The following is a 26,146-nucleotide window of genomic DNA, read 5'->3' as shown; positions in this document are numbered from 1 at the left end:
CGTTCAGTGCTCAAACCTGCTTCTACCTTAGGCATTTCCAACATGTCTCTGAGGAGGATTTTGCATGAGGACCTTAAGTTCTATTCATACAAAATGATGGTAGTGCAGGAACTCACTGAGAGAGACTGGGAGAGCCGTAGAGAGTTGTGCGCAAACATTCTGCAAACTGTTCATCGAGATGCCATCGTCATGTGCAGCAACGAGGCACATTTCCATTTGAATGGTTGCGTAAATAAGAAAAACTTTCACTACTGGGCTGAAACTAACCCTCGTTAACGACATCAGAGATCCCTGCACAGCGAGCGTGTTACAGTTTGATGCGGTGTTGCAGAATTTGACATTGTAGGCCCTTACTTTTTTGAGGAGAGGGGAGCAATGGTCACTTCAGAACATTACATTGAAATGCCAGAGAACTTTTGGTATATCTTGCTTGCTTGTTCCTCTTCTTTTCTGATGCTGAGAAAATTGTTCATACTTTTATTACATACCATATTGACTAAGGTAACTCACAACTAGCATATCAGTCATTTTCTAACCCACTTAGTTCTGAGCAAGGTAACGGGGTGCCGGAGCCTATCCCAGCTAGTATAGGGGACAAGGCAGGAATAAACTCTGGATAGGGTATTAGTCCAACCCAGGGCGAACATGAACACACACACAAACACACCAAGCACACACTAGGGACGATTTAGTGTCATCAATCCACTTACCTTTCGGAGGACCCAGAGGAAATCCATGCAGACTCCATACTGGTAGGAACTGGAATGTGAACCCTGGTATCCTTATGCGAGGCAGTAGCGCTACCACTGTACCAATGGGCTGCCCCCTACTAGCAAGTGCCACTTCTAACAGCTTCAGTTAGTTCAAAACTCTACTGCAAGAGTCCTTATACCGACTTGCAATAGTGAACACATAATACCCATCCTGCTATGCTTTCACTGACACCCTGTGTCTTACAGGTTTGAATATAAAATTCTATTACTAACCCACAAAACTTTAAATGACATGGAACCAGACTAAATCAGTAACGTCCTCCATCACTATGCTGCTGTCAATTCACTAAGGTCTACTTTGTGCTGTCAATTCATTAAGGTCTACTCAGATGCTGGCCATCTCGTTGTGATACTGGACATCAAAAAATAACATTTTTTTGCATGGTTTTCTTGTAGTATTTTTGCATTTTCATTCCAGTTTATTGTTTTGTATACTCATTCAGAGCTTTGTGTTTCCTGAATGTATCTTTTATTTGGTATTTATTATTGATACTCTTTTGTACCCTGCAGTGTTGTATAGTAATGGGATAGAAATACTTTGTTATTGTACTTGAGAATGTTTCAGGAAATTCTCTACTCTGCTTCAGTATAAAATTTTCTGTTTACTTTTACATCACTGCATTATCAAATGGAAATGGCTTAATTTGCCCTGATATATTTTACTAGAAACATTAGTTCCTACAATATTAAACAAGAAAATGAATGGGAAACACAAATACCCAGAATGCCTTGCTCATTTAAGATAATTACGTAAAATACAGGCTTCCCTCACTCCAGAAAAATTCTGCATATACAAAGAATTGGGACAATTTTTAAATGTGTGTTGCTGTCACTAAAACCCAATGACCTACGCAGTAATTCCAAATACACTGTGTTACAGTCCATGGCATTAGTGAAACACACTCCAGTCTCGGTCATTCTCAAAGCTGATGCTGAGTTCAGACGACTGTTCTCATGACAGCCTGATGAATATGGCAGGGCTGACCTGCAGGCTCCAGCACACTGTACTTGTGCATTCACCATGTCATGTGTTGCTCACATGTGTGTACATGTTGTCCTGGACATCATGGCTTTCCAAGATCATGAACTAGTTGGAAAAGCCCTAGAAAAACTGACAGGCCATTCCTTTGAATCTGAGACTAGAAATGATAACATCTAGATAGAGTACTTTATTAAACATTAATATTAGAGTATGCTTTGATGGCTAATGTTATTATTAAATTTATTCTGTCAATTTTCATGTAGTTTGATGTTATTTGAACCAAAGTGGGGGTCATGGTTGGGGTCAGGGTACTCTTAAAATATTTCCCATTTAACTTAATTTTAATTAGGTGTTCATATAACACAAATTTTTACTTTCTGAAGAGTATTTCTGAAACAGATTAGCTACCTCTGTCCTACTAACCCCTACTCCACTGCACTAAAATTCAGTTATTACTCACCCTGAATGTGTTTTGACTCATACTTTAGTGACTGTAATGCGATTCCACACAAAATGAAAGGTAGTCTAAATTATTGTATAACTGTACATTTAACTCTCTTTTTTAACTATCTATAGAACAGAGACAGATCTTATATTTACTTCTATTTTTAATAATTAAGTACATTTACCATCAGATACTTTAAAACTTGCACTACTTGAGCAGTTTTCTTACAAGCAAGATTCAATTTTCCAGAATATTACTTCTACCTTTACTGAAGTATGGCTGTTGGGTACTTTATACAACACTGGTACTCACTGTTGTTTATTTGATCTTTCTGTGCTTTTATTCATATCATTACATTCTAAAGTTTTTGTGAAGTGCTTTGAACATGGGAAAGGCACTATATAAATAAAATCTATTATTATGGCACATCAGTACAAACACCTTTAAAGCATCTCTGACATGACAACTGGTACTTCCTATGCATAAGTAATTACTGCATTTGATTTATCTCCCTGCTTGGTCACATTTCTTGCTTTTACATTTTAACGACGACAACTTTGCATATGACAGGGACTCCTATTTTGAATGTCATTTGCTTCTGTCAGGAGATTTTATACCCAAAGGTATCAATTGGGTTAATTTGCTTTTTAAATATAGTTATAGTTTTAATTTTGATTTATGTTGTTATTTCACCACCATTTGGAGGGCACTATTGTTGATTCTTGCTGTTGATTCCTGCTAGGATTATTCCAGAATGGCTGTGTCTCCAGAGGTGATGTGACAAGATAAAAGGTCATCCAGTGGTATGCTTCCCCATCCAATCACATGGATTCCTAAAACCTTCACATTGTTTTGAAAATTTTCTTTGTTTTGTTTCTCTGGTTTTTGAGCTCTCTGCAATCCATCTGACTTTGATTTTGTCTCATGATTCTTGGCTTTGGTTACTGATAGTTATTTTCCCAATTCTGCCCCTCACCTTGGTTTTTGACTATAGATAGATAGATAGATAGATAGATAGATAGATAGATAGATAGATAGATAGATAGATAGATAGATAGATAGATAGATAGATAGATAGATAGATAGATAGATAGATAGATAGAGTTCAAAAAATACCATTCACTTTCACTTTCATGTAGTTGAATCTCAGTATTTACCAAGAAATCCAAGTGATGTTTCTCTGTTTGTGTATTTTAATAATTCCTGTATAGACCTAAAACACTAAAAACTCATTTTTTAGGCACGTTAGTTATTAGTGGAATTCTGCAGATAGCAACATGATACTTTTTTCCTGATTTTTTTTTTTTTTTTTTAACTTAGTGGTCTGGAATGTTACTTAATTAATATCCAATTTACTCATCATCTCTGACATGAGTTTGATAAGACTTGTTTTAATAGCAGAATTTCTGTGTTGTCAGCCATGCTTCTCAATGCTTAACATCAGGGGAAAAAAAGATTTTTATTATGTTAAATTGTCAAAACTGTACTGGTGCTTAACCAGTATTGTAAAGGGCTGTATTTCAGTATCCTGCACTCATTAAACAAGTAAACTAAAGAATTGGTCCTTTGAACAAAATATTCTATGAATGAGTGAAGACTATAGGTATTCATTAAGGTTCTTTGGTTGAATGATAGCCAAATTCCCCCAATATCTTATTCACACTTGCCGGATCTAGAAGTTGGAGATTATGTTAAAATAAATTTTCATTCCAAACCAATAACTAGTCACCCATAGTCTTTAAGAAATCCATTAATACTTAGTTGGAATTCATTCTTAAAATCAAAGGTGTAACTTCAACAAGTCAGGTTCATTTAGCAAAACCCTTCTCCTTCCTCACAAAATGAATTATCTTCAGACATTGTGTCCTAAAGCTATGTATCAGTGTTATCAGGATTTATCATCATTAAGTGAATTAGCTTCTTCTGCCAACATTGTAGATACATTGCATTGCAACAGCATACTGATAAAGAACAATATTAAAGAGTGATAACAATGCAGGTATAACAGACAGACAATAACTTTGTATAATGTTAACATTTACCCCCAGGAGTGGAATTGATGAGTCGCATTGTATGGGGGAGGAATGATCTCCTCAGTCTGTCAGTGGAGCAGGACAGTGACAGCAGTCTGTTGCTGAAGCTGCTCCTCTGTCTGGAGATGATACTGTTCAGTGGATGCGTGATGTCCATGTCCTCCAGTCACCTTCCTAAATCTTGTGTCTGCTGGCACAACACAGATGTGTATGTATTGCGTCATCACCTCTCGATGATTAATACTACCTGTCCTAAACACTGTGGACACTACATTGTCTGTTCCTTAGCATATGGAAAATTCATTCATTCAAGAGGGTGATCATCAGATTTCTGCCTTCAAAATGAATGAATAATTCAATGTATGAATTCAAGTATTTAAATAAATCTATAATTCAAAATGAAATATTAGGATATGTTTTAGCAAATGTAACATTTTATGTAAAATATCTGAAAGTAAATATTTATAAATATGAAAATGTCATTTTTGGATTAACAAGGTGAATGAAATTGACAAGCTTGTTGGGGTGAGTTGCCTTTTCCTGTCATAATTGTTCTAATGTCAGAAAAATATTCTGTTACTTTCTTTATATTTCCTCTTTACAATGATAAATATTTTTTGATCATATTGTTATAACAGTAATATTTATTAGCTTAAAATATAATTAATTATAAAACATAAAAGCCCTCTTACAAAACATTGCAACATGACAACATATTTCAACAGTCCTACTATTTTAATGTACTACACCTAATACCATCATTAATAAAATGCACCTAAGCTGTTAGTTTCTTACTTATACTGGATACCTAAACTACAGATAGTCAAGGAAGTCAATAAAATTACAATTCAACAAGGCAGAGGGAATTTAGGAAACAAACAGACATCAGGAAATGATTTCTCCAAAATCCATGAGAAAAAGGAGGGTCTTTACTGTTTCACCGAAATGCACTATAATAATTGAAGAAATTTCACTATTGAACAAATAGATGAGATACAAAATTGACAGAAAATTCCCATAATTTATGTCACAAGCTTTTGACAGAGCAAGAAAATTGACCCTGATTATTTTGCTATAACGCTGGATAACACTAGCGATACAGTAATAATGATAGAGTGGTGGTGAATAAAAGTGCTAATATTTGGACAGAGTTCAAACAATGTAATTTGTCCCAGTGACAGTCAATTAGAATATTCTGGGGTTTTTCATGTTAACGGTTTCATTAATGCCAAATTTATTTGTATTTTGAGCTTTGAATCTTGGTACAGTTCTGTTTTTTGGACCTCTCTTCCTGTTTTGACCTGCCTCACCACATTAGACATACTCCCTGATTTTGTGCACCCCTATGATTTTAGGAATAATAAAACCTGTACATTCAATTTATTACCTGGCACAAGATATCTGTTTAACTTTTGCACTTATCCCAATGCTTGTTCAGATTGGCTACCTGAATCAACTTGCCAGGCCCTGCTTTGATCTCTAGCCTTAGAAGTGTTTACCTTCTCCACGATGGTTTAGGAGCAGTTTCCCTGCCTGGGAGGCACAGCCACACACCTTACTTACAGACACAGACTTATACAATATAAGCAGTGTAGACGCGGATTACGGCTGTCAGTGCGGACACTTTTAAAAGTTAGTCACAGTGTTTTATTGACTGCTTCTTTGTTGGACAAAGAACAGACTTCGGTGAAATGTGAACTGAACTTAGCCCAGGCCCGGATACCAGTAGCTGCACTTTGAACTCGTTGTACACTGCTGAATACTAATGTTGGTATATCTTGGTGTTGAATTTAATATACTGGCATGAATTCATAAACCATCATATAACAGACTGGGAAAAGTTTTGGAGGTCATTAAGTCCAAATTTTGCTTCTGCCTCCACTGATGCAATTGTCTTCCAAACAATCGGATTCCTCATTCTGCAAGGTATGAAGAGCAACTTAAAAGTAGCCTTGATACCAACCACCAGAGCAGGATACTAAAAAAGAGAGAATAGAAATGATTTCCATCCATCCATTTTCCAACCCGCTGAATCCGAACACAGGGGTGTGCTGGAGCCAATCCCAACCCACCGCAGGACACACACAAACACACCAAGCACACACTAGGGCCAATTTAGAATTGCCAATCCACCTAACCAGCACGTCTTTGGACTGTGGGAGGAAACCCATGCAGACACAGGGAGAACATGCAAACTCCACACAGGGAGGACCCGGGAAGCGAACCCAGGTCCCCCAACTGCGAGGCAGCAGCGCTACCCACTGCACCACCGTGCCGCCCTAGAAATGGTTTACTGATAGCAAACTATGATTGTCAAAACAATTTTAGACAAATAGTTGACAGATGTTTACAGTACAAAATATAAACAACCATGTTTTCAGTGCTGTATTAGTTGTTGGCATTTAGCTTTTATTTGCCGAGATATATGGGGCAGCCCTTACATTTGCAGATCATTCCAGCATTTCACACCCTTGTAACTAAAAGTTCTACCCCTTTGGCAGTTTTGGCACAGGAATGACAAGGTGACTTGCATCTTCTAGTCACAATGTACAGTCTGGGATGCAGACATTAAGTACAGACATAGACAAATTTGTTGGCACCCTTACCCTTTTTAGTATACATATACAATTACAATTTTAGGGACATTCAGTTCTTATAATTAAATCATTTACAAACATGGACAAATCTGCTTATACACCTCCACAAAAAGAAGAAGAACCCACAATTGTCTCTGAAAAAACCTGAAACTAGCAAATGTTATTGGCATCCATCATTGTTTATTCCATATTTAACAAAATTAACAGATTTTGCTTTAAAGTTTTGATTCACATAATATTTTAAAAAATAACATAAATAAAACTGGCATGGACAAAAATAACCTATTATTTTGCTACATGACCTCACTACAAGTGATTCCTGGAGGTCTGCGCCTGAGACTTCTGCACCTGTCAACAGATAGTTTGGCTCACTTGTTCTGACCAAACTGCTCCAGCTGTGTTGGGTTTAAAGGGTGCCTTCTCCACACTGCATGTTTCAGTTTTTTCCATAGATGTTTGATAGGATTCAAATGAAGATTCATGGAAGGCCACTTCAGAATACTCTGACTGAGACAAAGCTTTCTGAATCTGGGCAGTATGTTTTGCTCCAGAATGTCTCGATAGTCTTGAGATTTCATTGTTCCATTCACAGGCTCAAAACACCCTGCGCCAGATGCAGCAAAGCAGCCCCTAAACATTACAGAGCATCTTCCATGTTTCACAGTAGGTATGGTGTTCTTATCTTTGAAAGCTTCTTTTTTTGTTTGTGGACACAGAGCTGATGTGACTTGCCAAAAAGCTACAGTTTTGTCTCTTCTATCCAAAGGGTATTCTCGCAGAGACATTGTAGCTTATCATTATGAATTTTAGCAAATTACAGGTTGGCTTTTTATGTGGAGTTCTCCTGGGTTCTTCTTCTATTGAGTCCAATGTCACCCAAAAAGCGATGGATGGTGCGATCAGACACTGATGGACATTGACCTTGGAGTTCAGCTTGTATCTCTTTTGAAGTTGTCCTTGGATTTTTGTCTACCATTCTCATTTTCTTTCTGTCCATTCTGGGGTCGATTTTCCTTATGCGGCTGCATCCAGGGAAGTTGTACAATAAACTTTTTAATATTTGCAACTGTTGTCTCAGGGATATCAAGATGCTTGGAGGTGGTGTTATAGCCTTTGCCTTTAACATGCTTGTCTACAAATTTCTTTTTGATCTCCTCAGACAACTTTCTCCTTGGCTTTCTCCGGTCCATGTTCAGTGTGGGACACACAATGACATCAAAGAGCACAGTGACCACTTTTCTCAATTTTAATAGGCTGAATTACTGATTGCATGCTTTGAGGTATGTGTGAGGTAATTAAATAATAGGATTCAATTTATTTTTTTAAACTAGTTGTTTTCTTTATGATCTTTAAGAGATGAAGCAACAAGCAGCCATTTTAGAATATCTTTGTAGAATACTTCCAGCCATTTCAGAATATCTTCTGCAGGATGACATTGGGGATCAAGAAGTGGAGGAGAGTGAGGACAGAGCCAAGGATCAAATGGTGGAGGTTGAAAAAGGAAGACTGCAAGGTTGAGGGTGGTGGTAAGACAGGCACTGGGTGGCAGTTAAGAGTTACCAGACAGCTGGGCAACTACAGCAAAAGTAATAAGAGTGACAGCAAGCAGGGTGCTTGACATGACATCTGGACAGAGGAAGAAGGAAAAGGAAACTTGGTGGTGGAATGGGGAAGTACAGGAGAGTTTACAGAGGAAGAGATTGGAAAAGAAGAAGTGGGATAGTCAGAGAGATGCAAAGAGTAGACAAAAGTACAAGGAGATAAGTCGTAAGGTGAAGAGAGAGGTGGTGAAGGCTAAAGAAAAGGCATATAATGAGTTGTATGAGAGGTTGGACACTAAGGAGGGAGAAAAGGACAGAGGGACCAAGCTGGGAAAGATGTGCAGCAGGTTAGGGTGATAAAGGATAAGGATGGAAACGTACTCACAAACGAGGAGAGTGTGTTGAGCAGATGGAAAGATTACTTTGAGAGGCTGATGAATGAAGAGAATGAGAGAGAGAGAAGGTTGGATGATGTGGCAATAGTGAATCAGGAAGTGCAATGAATTAGCAAGGAGGAAATAAGGACAGCTATGAAGAATGGAAAGGCCATTGGTCCAGATGACATACCTGTGGAAGCATGGAGGTGTTTAGCAGAGATGGCAGTGGAGTTTTTAACCAGATTGTTTAAATGAATCTTGAAAAGTGAGAGGATGTCTGAGGAATACAGAAGAAGTGTACTGGTATCAATTTTTAAGAATAAATGGATGTGCAGAGCTGTAGTAAAGAGTAGTGGAGTGTGACAATGGTGAGGTTTGCGGAAGGTGTCACACATCTGTCACAGATGCATTCAACGTGAAGGTGGGATTACAACAGGGATTGGCTCTGAGCCATTTCTTATTTGCAATGGTGATGGATAGGCTGACAGACAAGATTAGACAGGAGTCCCCGTGGACTATGATGTTTGCTGATGACATTGTGATCTGTAGCGATAGTAGGGAGCAGGTTGAGGAGACCCTGGAAAGGTGGAGATATGCTCTAGAGAGGAGAGGAATGAAGGTCAGTAGGAACAAGACAGAATACATGTGTGTAAATGAGAGGGAGGTCAGTGGAATGGTGAGGATGCAGGTAGTAGAGTTGGCAAAGGTGGATGAGGTTAAATACTTGGGATGAACAATTCAGAGTAATGGGATTGTGGAAGGTGAAAAAGAGAGTGCAGGCAGGGTGGAAAAGAGTGTCAGGAGTAATTTGTGACAGATGGGTATCAGCAAGAGTGAAAGGGAAGGTCTACAGGACGATAGTGAGACTAGCTATGTTATATGCGCTGGAGATGGTGGCACTGACCAAAAAACAGGAGACAGAGCTGGAGGTGGCAGAGTTAAAGATGTCCAGATTTGTCATTCCTCAAAACATTACTTGAAGCTCTAGAACAAGCTGCCAAAAACCAAGAACAATGGTTGCATTTTGTAGTGTTGACAGTCAGACTATTAATGATAGTCTTATTCATGGAGTAGCTGCATATTCTATAAATGCAGGAAATCACTGATTTCTTAAAGCATTGGTAATCTGAAGTCTGTCTTTAATTCTTGGTGAAGTCCCCCTATCTAATATAAGATAATATAAGCATGATGTCAGATCAGATTCAGGAGAATAGGTAATCTGTTATTTAAAATACACAGAGCATCCCTGAGTAAAATACATCTCACTGTCACTGTGGATTCCTAACATACAGACTTGATAAATTGTGATCACAACAGCTGCAGTGATCACTTGTCTCTGTAAATCAAATCTTTTCTGTTATGGTCAAGCCACTGTTCATCCCCTGGCTCATGTTTAAAGTGCTTCTTTTGACATCTTTGTGCTCTTTTCATTATTGCTCATTTTTTTTATTGTTTGTTTAGTTTCTGTTTATGGGAATATGTTCTGTTATGTTCCTTGTATTCTGTGTGTGGATTCCCAAGAGATGAGTCCAATTAAGGCTGGTGGGAACTGAAGTCCATGATTGTTCATTTCGAATGCACTCTGTGTTATCTTTTCTAGTTTTTGACTTGTAGCTCTTGATTACACTTTTATACTGTGTTTTTTTGGAATTTTGTTTACTTAGATTACATTTGCCAATTTCTCATTAAAACCTTTTATGTATTTTGCTCTTTTAGGTTAATAAACTTCCCTCTTTCTAAAGATTTGTGAACTTGTCTCTTCTATAGCAGGAGTTTCACGTTTCTCCCTCTGGTGAGGTACACTTTCTTGTTGTTTTGAATTTAAAAGCCTGACCTACTTTCTAAGACCTAGTCCGGCCTGAAGTCTCTAATTTTCTTGGGACCAGGTTTGGATTGGGGTGAGATTTGTTTTATTGTGATATTGGCTACCAGACCAATCAAAACAGTTCCATCTGAAGACACTTGTAAGTGATCTAGCAAAGTAGTTCAGATCTCAATATCAAATGGGATAAAAATAAATCTACTGATAGCTATGCAAGCTGATACGACAGTTACTGTAACAAAGAGTTGCACAGAATAAGGAAATAAACCTAGAAAAAAGGGGAAGTCATAATAGGACATGCTTGTCCGCACAATAGTGGTGGAGTAAAATGAACATCAGTTTTTTTAACTTCTCCTTGTAAAAATATTTATTATCCTAAGCAAAAATTAAGGTTAATTTAAGGAGGAGAATAGATGTTTTCTCTGTTTTACCAAAAGGAAATCTTTATCAGAAACTTTTCGTTATTAGCATTTCGTTATTTTCTGGCCATTTGCTGATCCAGATCAGTCCCTACCTCTTTACAGATCTGATTTATTAAACAAGTAAAATTAACCAAGATAGTGTGGCAGACAGCTGGGGCCCATGCGCACCCGGGACGCCCCTTCAGTATATGCTCCAGGGGAGCAAGCATGGGCTACACAATACCTCCCCCAGGTTGCTAGATGGCAGCCCCCCTGGGTGGCAGTGGTGCCTCAGATTCCCGCAGGGCTCCATGGGAGATGGAGTTCTCCACAGCCCTATGGGACCTAGGGTGGCCATCAGGGGGCGCTGCAGGGGTTCCTGAGCCCGTCTGGGAGGTTCTTCAGCCACACCCGGAGGTGCAACCAGAAACGGGTGATCAAGCACCTGGAGCACTTCCGGGTGGACTATAAAAGGAGCCAGCAGCCACCACTCCGGGATCCAGAGTCGGGAGAAGGGAGACAACGCTTGCCGGTGAGGAGTGGTGGTCAAGAGGAGATTATTTGTGCTTGTGCTTATGCTTTTTGGTCTTTGTGGGACTGTGTTGTGCCTGCGGGACATGGGGAAGACGTGCCCCACAGATGAAGAAAATAAAAGTTTATTTCTTTTACACTCGTGCCTCCCATGTCTGTCTGTGTCGGGTCGGCGCTCATATAGCGCCTTTACCACAATAGACAGCACATATCTACTCATAAAGTCTAAATAAATAAATGTGCTAGGCAAATAAAACTACCTGTATCTACAATGTTGGCAGAAGAAGCTAATTTACTTAATGATGATAAATCCTGATAACACTGATACATAGCTTTAGGACACAATGTCTGAAGATAATTCATTTTGTGAGGAAGGAGAAGGGTTTTGCTAAATGAACCTGACTTGTTGAAGTTACACCTTTGATTTTAAGAATGAATTCCAACTAAGTATTAATGGATTTCTGAAAGACTATGGGTGACTAGTTATTGGTTTGGAATGAAAATTTATTTTAACATAATCTCCAACTTCTAGATCTGGCAAGTGTGAATAAGATATTGGGGGAATTTGGCTATCATTCAACCAAAGAACCTTAATGAATACCTATAGTCTTCACTCATTCATAGAATATTTTGTTCAAAGGACAAATTCTTTAGTTTACTTGTTTAATGAGTGCAGGATACTGAAATACAGCCCTTTACAATACTGGTTAAGCACCAGTACAGTTTTGACAATTTAACATAATAGAAATCTTTTTTCCCCTGATGTTAAGCATTGAGAAGCATGGCTGACAACACAGAAATTCTGCTATTAAAACAAGTCTTATCAAACTCATGTCAGAGATGATGAGTAAATTGGATATTAATTAAGTAACATTCCAGACCACTAAGTTAAAAAAAAAAAAAAATCAGGAAAAAAGTATCATGTTGCTATCTGCAGAATTCCACTAATAACTAACGTGCCTAAAAAATGAGTTTTTAGTGTTTTAGGTCTATACAGGAATTATTAAAATACACAAACAGAGAAACATCACTTGGATTTCTTGGTAAATACTGAGATTCAACTACATGAAAGTGAAAGTGAATGGTATTTTTTGAACTCTATCTATCTATCTATCTATCTATCTATCTATCTATCTATCTATCTATCTATCTATCTATCTATCTATCTATCTATCTATCTATCTATCTATCTATCTATCTATCTATCTATCTATCTATCTATCTATCTATCTATCTATCTATCTATCTACATAGACACATCCACACATATAATTTAAGAATGTGAGGACATATTCAGCTGACAAAGAGAAAGTTTTTCAAATTCCTCCCACTTGATCCACAGCACTGACAGTGACAAATGGCTGAATCCAATATGATTCATTCAGATATGGGTAATGCTGCTTTGTCCTTCCTTCAGTGGGATGGTTGATTGGTTATATTTCTCATGAATCACTGAAGGTGCACTAATCTTTGTGGTCCTACTTCTGCAGAAATGGCATGTCATGTTTCTTTGGTAGCTGACTTAATAGTGATACAAAATTACTCTGACATACTTGTGACTCATACTATGAACTGCTTCAGCACAAACAGATGGCTGCTTGGGTCTATCTGGTAAGATGAAAACAAGTTTTAATATTACCTGCTTTACTGAGTGCAATATATTGTAAGAATTAAATTATCCCTGTATATGCGGCAAAATTCCAAGCAAAGTACATAACTAAATAAACACAAATCCTGCTCTTACAGACCCTCTAATTTGCAGCATATCTGTTTAGTGAACTGTTTAATAAAGTTACACTATTACAGTATTTTGTAACCTCCTTAGCATTAGATCCAAGCGTTTCTCGGGCTGCAAAAACTGTGCTAAAAGCGTTAGTCTTAAGTGTCACTTGGGCAACTGCACAGATACGTTTTGTGTAAGCATTAGAACTGAGAATCACTCAGGCAGAAAAATTGTTGTCAGTGCTGCCGTTCTTTGGAGAAATTATGTCTGAGTGCAGGTTTTCACTAATTATGAAATATCTGCATTTTACCACCATTGAACACTTTGATGAAAAAACCTATCCAGCACCCAAACAGAAGAACAAATGGGAGATATACCAGGCGATTATAATAAAAGTTTGGAGCATTTACATTCCAGTCCGTGATGTCGGCATCGATGAAAGTCTCATGGCTTATAAGGGGAGACTGTCATAGATACAGTACATCATGTCAAAAAGAGCAAGATTTGGCATAAAGTCTTAGAAGTTTTGTGAATCTAAAAAGGGATACATTTTGAATTCGGTTCTGTACACAGGGAAAGGGACAATATTTGATCCAAAATACAATTCGTACAGTGTTGCTACGTCATCAGTGCTGACTTTGATAGATGCTGTGCTAGATCAAGGTTATTGTGTAACCATGTAACATTTTCGTACTTTGCCAGTGCTATTAGACATCTAGCTGCAAAGAAAAGACTGACGCATATGGAGCAGAGTGTTACAACCATCATGGCATGCTTTAAGACTTTGACAGAGCTAAATTACAGCAAGGTGCGCTAGTCGCTTGGCAAAAGGGTATAAAGTGCTTGTGCTGAAATGGAAGGACAAGAAAGATATTTGTCACCTTAGCACTGTACATAATGCAGCTATGGTCACTGTACAAGCAAAAGGCAATAAGCAAGTTACGAAGCAGCGTGGATCTCTTTTTGACGACAAAAGACTTTTTTGATAATCCAAGTACAGAAAAAACTATACTGCTATAAAACTGTGTATTTGTGCAACCCTTAAAAGATACAGATTAGGACATGAAGTTATGGTATAAGGCAGACAAAGTGTTTAACTTGTCACTTCAGGAAATACATAAAACAATACCTGACAGTTATAATAAATTGAAGACCCAAAGAAAAAAATGAAACTCTTTTTTGTTAATTTCAAAACTGAACTGACGAAATGAATGAGGAAGAAAAGAAAAATGAAAATTACAAAATTTAAACCAACTAAAACTTAATTGTGATCAGTCGTTCAAAAAATGTCATTAGAGAAATTTGAGGACTATTTTTCTAAAAGTCAGGACTCAAGGGAAGTTTTTTTGGGGGGTATTCTGGATCTATTTAATCTCAATGCACAAATAAAGAATGAGCTATGAATGAAGAAGATATGTTGAATGTTGTTTCCTTCTGCGTAACCAAAAATTTGAAGACTGGTGTACTTTTTATAAATTTTAGGTAAACAAATTCATAGTGAATGTGGACATTTAAGTGAATAAGCACTTAGGATCCTACTCTGGTTTGCTAACTACATGTAAACATGAAGAAGATTTTCAACTGTCAATGCATAAAACAAATATTAAAACAGGCTAAATATGGCACCTGCATGAAAATTATCTTTAGAAAACCTTATATTAAATATTGATGATTTGTTTCATACAATGGAAATGCATGCTTCTTGTTTACATTTATTGTTTGAAACAAGAAACAGTTTATTACATCTTTTTGCAAAAATATATACTGTACATTATATACTTATACACTGTAAAATATATACTTGAATAAAAGGAGCCGAGTTGACTTTTAATTCAAAAGAGGTCTCACAGACATGAGTACAAAACAGAACTGACGTACATAGACAAAACATGGTAGTTATAAAGCAGGCTGACGGGTAGAGGTGGGTTCAGTGGGACTAGAAGTGTAAGTGATGTCATTTGGAGGCAGGGTTGGCTGGGGCAGAAACGGAAGCATTTTCTTGAAGAGACGGGCTCTTCTGTTGGCCTGCAGAGGGAAAGAAGAAAATGATTTAGAGTACGGCTCCTGGTCTGGCAGAAAAATACTATTATTCAGGCCTTTAAACTGCCTCCCATTCGCACAAGTCTGGCAACACACACATGCAAATGCATATATATATATATATATATATATATATATATATATATATATATATATATATATATATATATATATAAATACGCACACACACACATACTGTGGCCACCAGAGACACAAGTTTGCCACATAGCACACGTTTAGTGACATGGGAAGCACTTTTTTGCTTGCTCCCCACAACACAGCACAGTTCCCAAGCACCAAAGTACAATAGAACACAATCCTCTCTTTTCTTCCTTCCTACTCTCTTCTTTGTTGTTCCTCCACTCCCCCTCTGGCAAGCTTCATCCTTTTTCTCCCGACTCTGGCTTCCCGAATGGAGTGGGGCAGGTCCTTTTATTCAGCTCCTGGAAGTGCTCCAGGTGCTTCATCAGCGTTATTTGGAATCACTCCCAAGTGTGGTGGAGGTCCAAAGTAGGGGTCTGCAGCTCCCCCTGGTGGCCACCACGGAACCCAACAGGGCTGTCCCAAACTCCAACTCTCATGAAGCCCTGCGGAAATCAGTGGAGCCAGAGCAACCCAGGGGGGCTGCCCTCTAATAATCTGTTGGAGGCAGCATCCTGTACACATCTGCTTACCCGGTCCTTCCAGTATCTCGGCCTCCTAGCCAGGCAAAGGCCATGGCCATCCATCACAATACATATACACATCTAATATCTGTGCTACCTGTCCAAGACAGTTTGAAATCTATGTAATCAACATAGACTTCAGCATTAATGTTTGCAGTGCACCATGCAATGCATATGTTCATGCTATATGTCATTTGGTATGGGGTTTGTAAAAGTAGTGTTGATGTTTGTGATGCGCCATCTATTGGAATGGAAAATGCAATGCATTCTGTTGAAATTACAGAGACATAGCAACTGGATGGGCACTTAGACAGACACAATGACACCTTTTAAGTATGTTACATATTTTTATACAACACCCACACAGAAAGTTTAAAGCCACCTGCCTAATATTGTATAGGTCCCCCTCATGTCGTCACAATGGTACTGATCCATTGAGGCATAGACTCCACAAGTCCCCTGCAGGTGTCCTGTGGTATCTGGCACCAAGACATTAGTAGTCAATGCTTTAAGTCCTGTAAGTTGTCATCCTGGGTATGACGTTAATCTGCATCCAGCCCTACATGTAGGCCCTGCAATCTGCAAGGAAAAACATGGGGGTTGGTGGTAGGATTGGCACTCCAGCCACCATAAAAAAACTCACACTGGTTCCATTCCATCTGAACTAGTGTGGTGCTGAGGTGTCATCTGTTGCATGGCTGCACTCGGGTCCTAATCTGGGATCCTGACTTGGTTTGTCATGTTGTGGGTGCGGCAATGTGCTGTATCAGATCGTGCTCCTAACCTCTCTCTCTCTCTTTATGCCACTAGAGCACTGTGTATAAAAATAATAACTGAACCAGGTTATGAGATTTTAACCATGAAATGTTTAATGACTTTATAATATATCCAAATGACTTGATGACAAAATTATATGAACATGTTACAAAGGAGTGAGGTCAACTGGAGAAGACTAGCTGGTCTCTGTGAGGCTGGATTGCTAACCCAACATATTGCAGCAGATGCTTTCAGGAATCCTATAACACCCATTGGAAAGGATCTGGAAGGCCTACTGCAGCAACATCACAGGTAGACTGGTGAACTGTAGCAGGACATCACAAATGTCTGTCAAAACTTCTCAAAATCAAGCAAGATAGCCGATGAGCTTGGCAGTGAAGCATAACAATGGAATAAGGGGATGGTGCAAAAGTGTCAAGTGTTTTTATTAAAAACAACAAAACAACAAAGCAGTGTCCAAATAAATAAAGTGCAGTGTCTATCAAAATCTTCAATAAATAAATAATCCAGTAAAACGAGTGAAGGTTTAAAAACCAATAGAAAAAACTCTTTAAAAAAACAACGAGGTTAAAACTATGACATGAAGCAGTATCTTTTAAAAATCCAAAGCACAGTGCCTTCTTACTACCTTTTCTACATGGCGGCTCCCCTGCTTCGCAACAGGAGAGTTGCCTACCTGCAGGAACAGCTGCCTTTCACTCTGGTCTGGTAGCCCTCCGATCCCTGGCTATGTCGGGCTCCAAACCAGACCGAGACTTGGGTTATTTCCCCAGCGGCCAGGTCGCTCACGCTGGGGCCAAACCAGCCCAAAGCCTCCTCGACTGCCACTGCCTTTCTGCGGCCAGTCGTCATCGTCACCGGTAACTCCAGCTCCTTGATTGCTCAGCCGGAGTGACCGCTTCCTTCAGTCTCACCGAGTGTCGGCCAAACACTGGGGCTCACCTGCCAGCTGCCTGCCTTCTCTCAGATCGAGCCTGCTCTCTCTCGCTCGCTTGCTCTCCTTCCCTCTCGCTCATACCAACTCTCTTTCCTCGCTGCTAGCCGCCTCGCACTTCTATTTATTATGGGGACGTGGATCAGTTGTGGCAATAAGCAGCTCCTGGGAACAATTACGCATGCGGATGTCTCCTCACCTGTGCACACCACCCCCTCGCTAAGCCACGTGTGCAGCGATTATGTATTTAAAACTGGCCTTTTTGACGTGAGCTGTGGACACACTACACCACAGTGGTGCAATTCCCCGTCTTTATTGAGGACCCGAGGGGCTGGACCAGGCCAAGGGGACACCCATGTAATACCTGCCTGCAGCAGATAGATTGTAATTTCCAGAGGATGGGACTGGATCACATGCCTGTCAGGATCCTGGGCTATTTCATCATGTGGTGGGTGTGACAACACGCTGTACCAGTGCATTTTCCCCAACCAGACCTGACCTGAACTGATTTCAGACACAATTTTCCCTTAATACATTATTTCATGTCATACTAGAAATGAGGGGATAATATTGATAGTGCAGTGCACTTACTGTCCCCTGTCCTTGGTGAAATATCACACCTAAAAGAACTTTCTTAATATTTAAGTGAGCCACAGATAGAACCTAGCTAGACATTCAGAAGTCGTATTAGGTACTTCATGAATTCTAAGAGCTATGAATTTTTATAACAAAACAAAAACCTTTTGGGGTGATAATAATTTTACATGTATCCAGTGATTTTGATTTTTGATTTGATTTTGATATACTTTGTTAATTCCAGAGGGGAAATTGCCTTTTTTGCATAACCTTTTTGGGGTCAGAGTGCATGGTCTGCCATTGTATAGTGCCCCTGGAGCAATTGCCAGGTTAAGGTACATGATGTGAGTCACTCCACAGTCCTGCAGCCTATTATAGTGCAATCTTCTTTCTATAATGTTGTTGCAAGATGGTTAATCAGAAGAAAATACATAACTATATACATAATGTGACATTAATGAAACATAGTTATTTGTCAGACTGATAGGAGTTTAATTTGCTCCACCTATCCAGTTTTTTTATACCGACTAACTAGAACAAATTAATTTATTCAGTGCTCTTTGTTTCCTTCATCTGTTTATGCAGTACACTGAAGGATTCCTTAATTTCCTCATTTTCACTTCTTTTTAAAGGTCTAGTGAATTTATAGGTCTAATCTTAATGGTAACTTTATAATGTGACAGAAACAATTATTAGTTTACATTTTAGGGTGACATATGAAATTTGTCTATGTATCTAGGTTTTCTTATATAGCATAATTAAATACAAAAGGTACACAAATAACATTTTACATTTAAATGTGATCTAAATGAAGTTTTAATTTAAAGATATAGGAGCAAAACATTTTTCTTTTGCATTATTCTTCCAAACATTTATTTTGTTTCATTGCTTAATTCTTGGTGCAAATGTTATTACTATAAATCGAAATGCTCACCACTGTTAAATTTGCAGAATACACCACTGTGGTGGGGAAAAATAACATCCCCCAAAAACTGCTGGTGTCCTTCTATCGCTGCTCTATTGAGAGTATCCTGTGCTACTGCCTCTGCGTGTGGTTTTCCAGCTGCACAACAGCGCAGAGGGAAACACTTCAGCGGATCGTAAAGACTGCCCAGGAGATCATTGGCTGTACTTTACCCTCTCTGGATGAACTGCACAGCTCTCGCTGCCTCAGGAAAGCAGAAGACATCTTAAAAGACTTCTCACACCCTGCTCATGACATGTTACAACTGTTGCCATTAGGCAAAAGATACAGAAGCATCAAAACAAAGACTAATAGACTGAATAGCAGTTTCTACCCTGTTGCTATTAGGGCACTGAATGCCACCTAATCACCTCCAATGCAACTTGTTGATTACAGTACAATAGATGGCATCTTGTGTAATAGTGTTTCATGTGCAATAAGGTTTTAAGTTGAATGTATGTATGTATATATATATATATATATATATACAATTTTTTTTTGACACTGCAGGGACTGCACCTAATTTCGTTGTATTTGTTACAATGACAATAAAGATATTCTGATTCTGAGATGATTCACTGTAGACCAGGTCCAACGAAAATGTGAGGCTGAACAAATGTATTTCAATTTCATCCTCAAAAAAAAAATACTACTCTTCTTTAAAATGCAAATATATATATATATATATATATATATATATATATATATATATATATATATATATATATATATATATATATATATATATAAATAATATCTGTGTAACTGGTTTTGACTATTGATTATTTGTTAATTCATCCAGGAGTATTGAACTACAGCATGCATTCAGACACCTGCGGTCAGATGTTTTGGTCTCTCAGGTTTCAAGATGGTCTGAAGTGTCTCTCTTGAGGTTTAGCCTAAAACATGAAATTGATCTGCTGAATGCTGAAATTTAATGTTAGCGATAAACACAAACATCTCAAAGAATATTAGATAAAATAAAACTCTATGATAATAACATTGTGTAAAACAAAAGGGTGCTTATATTTGATATCTGTGACACGATTCAGAGGAAATGAAATGCTTCTGAATAAACATTACTTCAAATTAGTGTATACAATGAGATAATGTTTCAGTTTATAAAGCTGTTTATTCGCTGGAAAGCCTTTTAACGTTTGTGCACTCTTAATATTGTCAAGCCTCTTGAATGGCAACTGCCTTGTTTAAATTGATTAATGCAGTGCCATGTTTGCATGTACTATTGATTAAACATTGCTAAAGCTTTACATATTACACCATTCCTTGTCTTTGTATTTCAGAATTAGGTGTTTATATTTTATAGCTATGCAGAAAAACACAAAATACAAATTCATGTTTTTACTTTAAAATTCTAACACAAAGCACTCCTGCCCTCCCCCTCCCCCTCCCCTTTAGTTTACAGATCGGCTATTGGGATTTCACAGTTAAGAGTATCCAGTAACAGCTAAATTCATCCCCTGAGCTTCTTGGCATAAAAAGGAATGTGGGGGCTGAAAGCTGTTAAGATCTCATTTATCATAGTATTTGCATTATATAACAGGTCCATTTTCAATTGTCCACATATACACAAGACTTGTGTAGTCATAAGTGTCTCTTGGATCTAACCAATCTGCCATTTTTTATAGTGAAATTATAAACTTGCTGTTTTTTAGTATATTAACACCAAGTCAACTTACGTTCAAAGTAAAGTCAAGTCAAGTAGGGGAGCATGCACTGGTACAGTGCGTTGCTGCACCCACCACACGATGAAACAACTCAGGATCCCGGTTGGCAACCCTCCAGGCAGACATGTGGTCTAGTCCCATCTCCGGAAATGACCCTAAGTGGGCGACCCCTTGGCCTGATCCAGCCACTCGGGTCCCCAACAATGAGGATCTTACGAGCTGGATCAACCTTAGGGAAATGTGCCACATGGCCATAGTGCTGTAACTGATGCTCCTTCACAATGCAGGTAATGTGCCTCATTCGGGACTCCATGAGCAACCACACAAATGTTCGACACAAAGTCAAACCAATGGTACCCAAGGATTCCCCGGAGAGACACAGTACCAAAGGAGTCCAGTCTTCATCTCTATATGCTGCAGGCAGGTGTTACATGGGTATGCCCTTGGCCTGGTCCAGCCATTCAGGTCTTCATTAATGACGAGGAATTGTACTACATGGCCATAGTCCAATAACCAATGCTCCCTCATAATACAGGTAATGTGCCTCATTCAGGACTCTGTGAGCAATTGCTCATTCGACACAAAGTCAAAGCAGCGGTACCCAAGGATTCTCCAAATAGACACAGTACTGAAGGAGTCCAGATGGCATCCATGTCTCACCAACCATATAGCAAGATAGGAAGCAACGGGACTATAAAGATTTGGACGTTCGTCCTTTTGCAAAGATATCGGGAGTGGCACACACCCCTTTCCAGCGACCTCATGACCCCCCATGCTCTCCCCAATCCATCTACTGACTTAATGGGAAAAGTCACCAGAGACATGAATGTCACTGCTGAGGTATGTAAACCTCTCAACAAGGTCAACACTCTCTCCACAGACAGACACATTGCTGATGGCTGTGCCTAAGAGGTCATTAAAGGTCTGGATTTTGGTTTTTCTCCAAAACACTCGCAACCCCAGACACTCATACTCTTCGCTCAGGCTCTTGAGGGCCCTGATCAGAGCCTCCATTGACTCCGCAAAGATCACAGTATCATCAGCAAAGTCAAGATCACTGAATCATTTCCGCATTATATAAAATCCTATTAGAGTCCCTACCTTTCAAAGATCCAAGAGGACATTGGGAAGAAGATCTCTTAATCAATATATCAGAAAAGGAGTGGAAGGTAGCAAAGCAGAGAATTCACTCGAGCTCCATATGCGCAAAGCATAGAATTATTCAACTAAAAATTATATATCGAGCCCATCTGTCTCGTTTAAAACTGTCCAAAATGTTTCCAGGGCAAGATCCAACCTGCGAACGCTGCAACCAAGCTCCTGCCTCACTGGGTCACATGTTCTGGGCCTGCACCAAACTAACATCATTTTGTACTAAAATTTTTAAGTGCCTTTCAGACAGCCTTGGTATCACAATTCCTCCTAACCCATTAACAGCTGTGTTCGGTGTTCTTCCAGACGAACTTGAAGTGGAGAAGGACAAGCAAACGGTGATTGCATTCACTACACTTTTGCACGCAGACTTATTCTGTTAAACTGGAAGAATCCTAATTCTCCTCTTATAAGTCAGTGGGAAACCGATGTTTTATATTATTTGAAATCGGAAAAAATCAAATTCTCAGTTACAGGATTTGTACAAATTTTTTTCAAAACCTGGCAGGATCTAATCAATATTATTTTAGAATAAGAGAAATAACTATTACCGCATTTAATTCCCTTCTCCATCTCTTATTTACCTATATATTTATTTCTCCCTTTCTTTTATTTATTGTTGCCTTATTAAAAAGCCCTAAGCAATTCTCCTTTGGCTTAGCTCTCCTTCTCAGGGGTGGGGTTTGATTTGTCTTCAATTTTGTTTAGTTATAAATTGATCTATTTGTATGGAATGATTACAATAAAAATTAATAAATAAAAAAAAAAAAAAAAGATCACTGAATCTTTCTTCACCAACAGATGCCTCACAGCAGCTGGACACCACGACCTTGCCCAACACCCAGTCCATGCACGCACTGAACAAAGTAGGAGCAAAAACACACCCCTGATGAACCCCAGAATCAACTGGGAAAAAAGCAGAGCTTCTGCTTCCTCTCTGCACGGCACTCCTAGTACCAGTGTACAGGCCAGGCATGAAATCCAGCAACCTTGAGAGGATCACACAAAGTCTCATGATGTTCCACAGGGAAGCTCAATCAACTGAGTGGAATGTTTTACGAAAATCGACAAAGGCTGCAAAGAAACGATATTCACGTTTGTGCTCCATGAGAACCCAAAGTGCCAGGATGCGGTTGATGATAGACTTCTTAGACATAAAACCGGACTGCTCCGGTTGCTGGTAGGTGAGCAAGTGATCATGGATCCTATTAAGTATGACCCTAGCAAAGACCTTACCCAGCACGGAGAGCAGTATTATTCCCCTGTAGTTGCTGCAATCCAGGCGATCAACCTTCCGTTTCCAGATAAAGACGACAAGTCCTGTTTTCCAGTCAGTTGGAATGATGCCGGTCTCCCAAATGGAAGCAAAGATTGCTTGCAATGCCAGGAGAACAGCCTTACCACCAGCCTGGAGAAGTTCAGGGTCAGATAACACAGATCCCTGCTGCCCTCAGCTGGTTCACCACTTGTGTAATCTCAGTGAGACTGGGTGGTTCACAGTTAATTGAAGGATCAGCCACAAGAATCGTGGACCCAGAGATATTCAACATCCTAGCCAGAGGATCAGCTTTAAACAGCTGCTCAAAGTAGCCAGCCCAGTGGGTAACAACTGCAGTGTCATCTGTTAGGACCGTTCCATTAGCTGCCCTGATTTTGACTCTCCAAGGAACAGATTCGGATTTGCGTAATGCTTTTGATTTCTCTGTAAGCAGAGAATGGGTCAGTAGACCATAGATGGTGTGTCATTCCTCTAACAAATGCCTCATTATCTGCCCTCTGTCTGAAATGACAGATAAATATGTCTTGGATGCAAATAATCTCCCACCGGTATTTTCCATGATGAATTGCAGTGATGGGAATGAAATGATGCATGAGGGATACAAAATAAAAATGTGAAGTAATATATGCAGAAAACTTTAAAGAATTAACAAAATGTACAAAAAATACTGGAAATGCTTATGATATTTTGTTTTCACAGAACATATTAGACCTCCCTAATCTTCTGCTATACATTGGTGTGAAGTAAGCATACAAAAGGTAAATCATAAATTTTGTGGCCAACAAGCTACAGACAGCATCAATCTAATAAAATCTATTTTAAGTTGAATAAATTCCCAACCATTACTCAACACCCACGTTCCTGTCACTCAAATAAACAAAGTGTACAGGCTGCTTGTACGTTTCACAAGTAGCTATACTCCCACTCAAAAACAACACAGTTATCCTTACCTCATGCAAATTGTCTGGCCTAATGACAAAGCTCCAGTAGGTCAAACAAGTAAAGAAAAATTTGTATTTTTACATTTTTGTCTTAATAACAAAAATGGCATATTAAAAGTGATAAGTTGCTTTATAAGTGAACCCCTTACAAAACATATACAGGGCATTGTTTGAACAGTATTAAAACTGAAAGTGCAACAGATTCAAGAGTAGCAAGATTCTTATATCTGTGCTATGTCATATGCCATTTTAAGCCTTTCTTTACTTCTGCAGCACATTTAATTATCTTATGTCATTTGAACATCTGACAGCACTACTTTACTGATGAGTGCAACTCATTTAATTAATAGCAGTGATTTAATGTGATACCTGAATGACGTAATTTATTGACTGACTCTGAGGTAGTAATACCTCTGAGGTAGATCTAGACAGATTATTCTCTTCGGTATTAGTGAAATGTTGTTAACAGTTCATAATTATTGTTACTAATGTATTTTTGTGCAAATCACTAATGAAAAGGAATAATAAACAGATATACAAAAAGCTAATTAGCTGCTCTATTCACAAGCAGCATTAGCACTAACCATATTAAAACTTGTTTTGAGTTTACCTTAAATATCATTAATGGCTACACACAAGGAGGAATGAACATAAAGTACATAGTTACATAACATCCTATTATGCCCCTACCACACTTTGCAGTATTTTCTTTACCTCTGAGTTGAATAATGGGTAGAGCAGACCAGCTGGGATGAGGTCAATGTACTAAATGCTGTGTATGCGTGTGTGTGTGTGTGTGTTTTGTTTGTTTGGTTCCATTTGCTTCCTTTTTGAAGAACATTTAATTTTTACTGATGGCCAGCATTCTAATTCAATTAACATATTGTGTGATTTTTAAGATAAGAAGACTGAAGGTTCAAGGTAAGGTAGTCTGCTTACAAATCATGATGCTGGAGATTGGAGACATGTTGCATTAGCACATGGAAGACTATAATAATGGCCCTAATTATTTTATCTTATAGTAAGGAACATATTCAGTCAAAATTGTCTGAATTTTCATTTTTGTCCTCTCAAAGGAACAAATTTCAAATGAAAACTAGAAATCAGTTGCACCGTATTTGGTAATTAATTATGCAAACTAAAAAAGCCATTGCAATTTTATCTTTTCTTTCCATTTATCTATGTACCTAATTTTTAAAAAATGCACCAGCAGAAGACACAGTGATTAACATAGTTGCCTTACCTTGAGATTATTTCCTAAACTGGTCACTATACACACCCAAACAATGCATACAGAATGGGGGCAGGATTGGGTGCATTGAGGAATGGTGTCCTTCCTGCATCCAAAACATATATGTGTTAGGTCAGTTAACAACTTTAGATTTATTCCCAGAGTATTCAAATGAGATGGACTGGCATCCATTTCAAAGATGGTTCCTGCCTTGTAAATAATGCGTCCAAGGCTATAGCTTTCAGTGACCCCTGTACTAGATAAAACAATTTAAAAAAGGAAAAAAAAAAACTAATCAGCAAACAGACCTGAAACATACTGTAATCATACATTAATCTACCAAGTAGGCTAAAATACAACCAAAAATATTTATAAGATAATTCATGAAAATGTATATATTAGCCATTAAAATAAATTAGCAATTACATTACTCATATTCTCATAATGTTCAGCTAAAAATAGTTTGTCTGTACTTCAGCACAGGAAGCTTATAAAAAGCTAAAAGCACAGACACGCACAAGCACAACACACAAAGAAACATTCATCCTTTATATGTCTAACCACACATCATAGCACCCACTAACTACAAGTGGGTTAGCTTTTCTCTGAAGTGACCAATGAAAAAAAAAAAACTCCACCTATAGTTCTTTCTATTCTTACATGAGAGCTTCATATAC

Source organism: Erpetoichthys calabaricus, chromosome 3 (assembly GCF_900747795.2).
Source record: "Erpetoichthys calabaricus chromosome 3, fErpCal1.3, whole genome shotgun sequence".
Classification (NCBI taxonomy): Eukaryota; Metazoa; Chordata; class Cladistia; order Polypteriformes; family Polypteridae; genus Erpetoichthys; species Erpetoichthys calabaricus.
Note: the sequence above shows the minus strand (reverse complement) of the source record.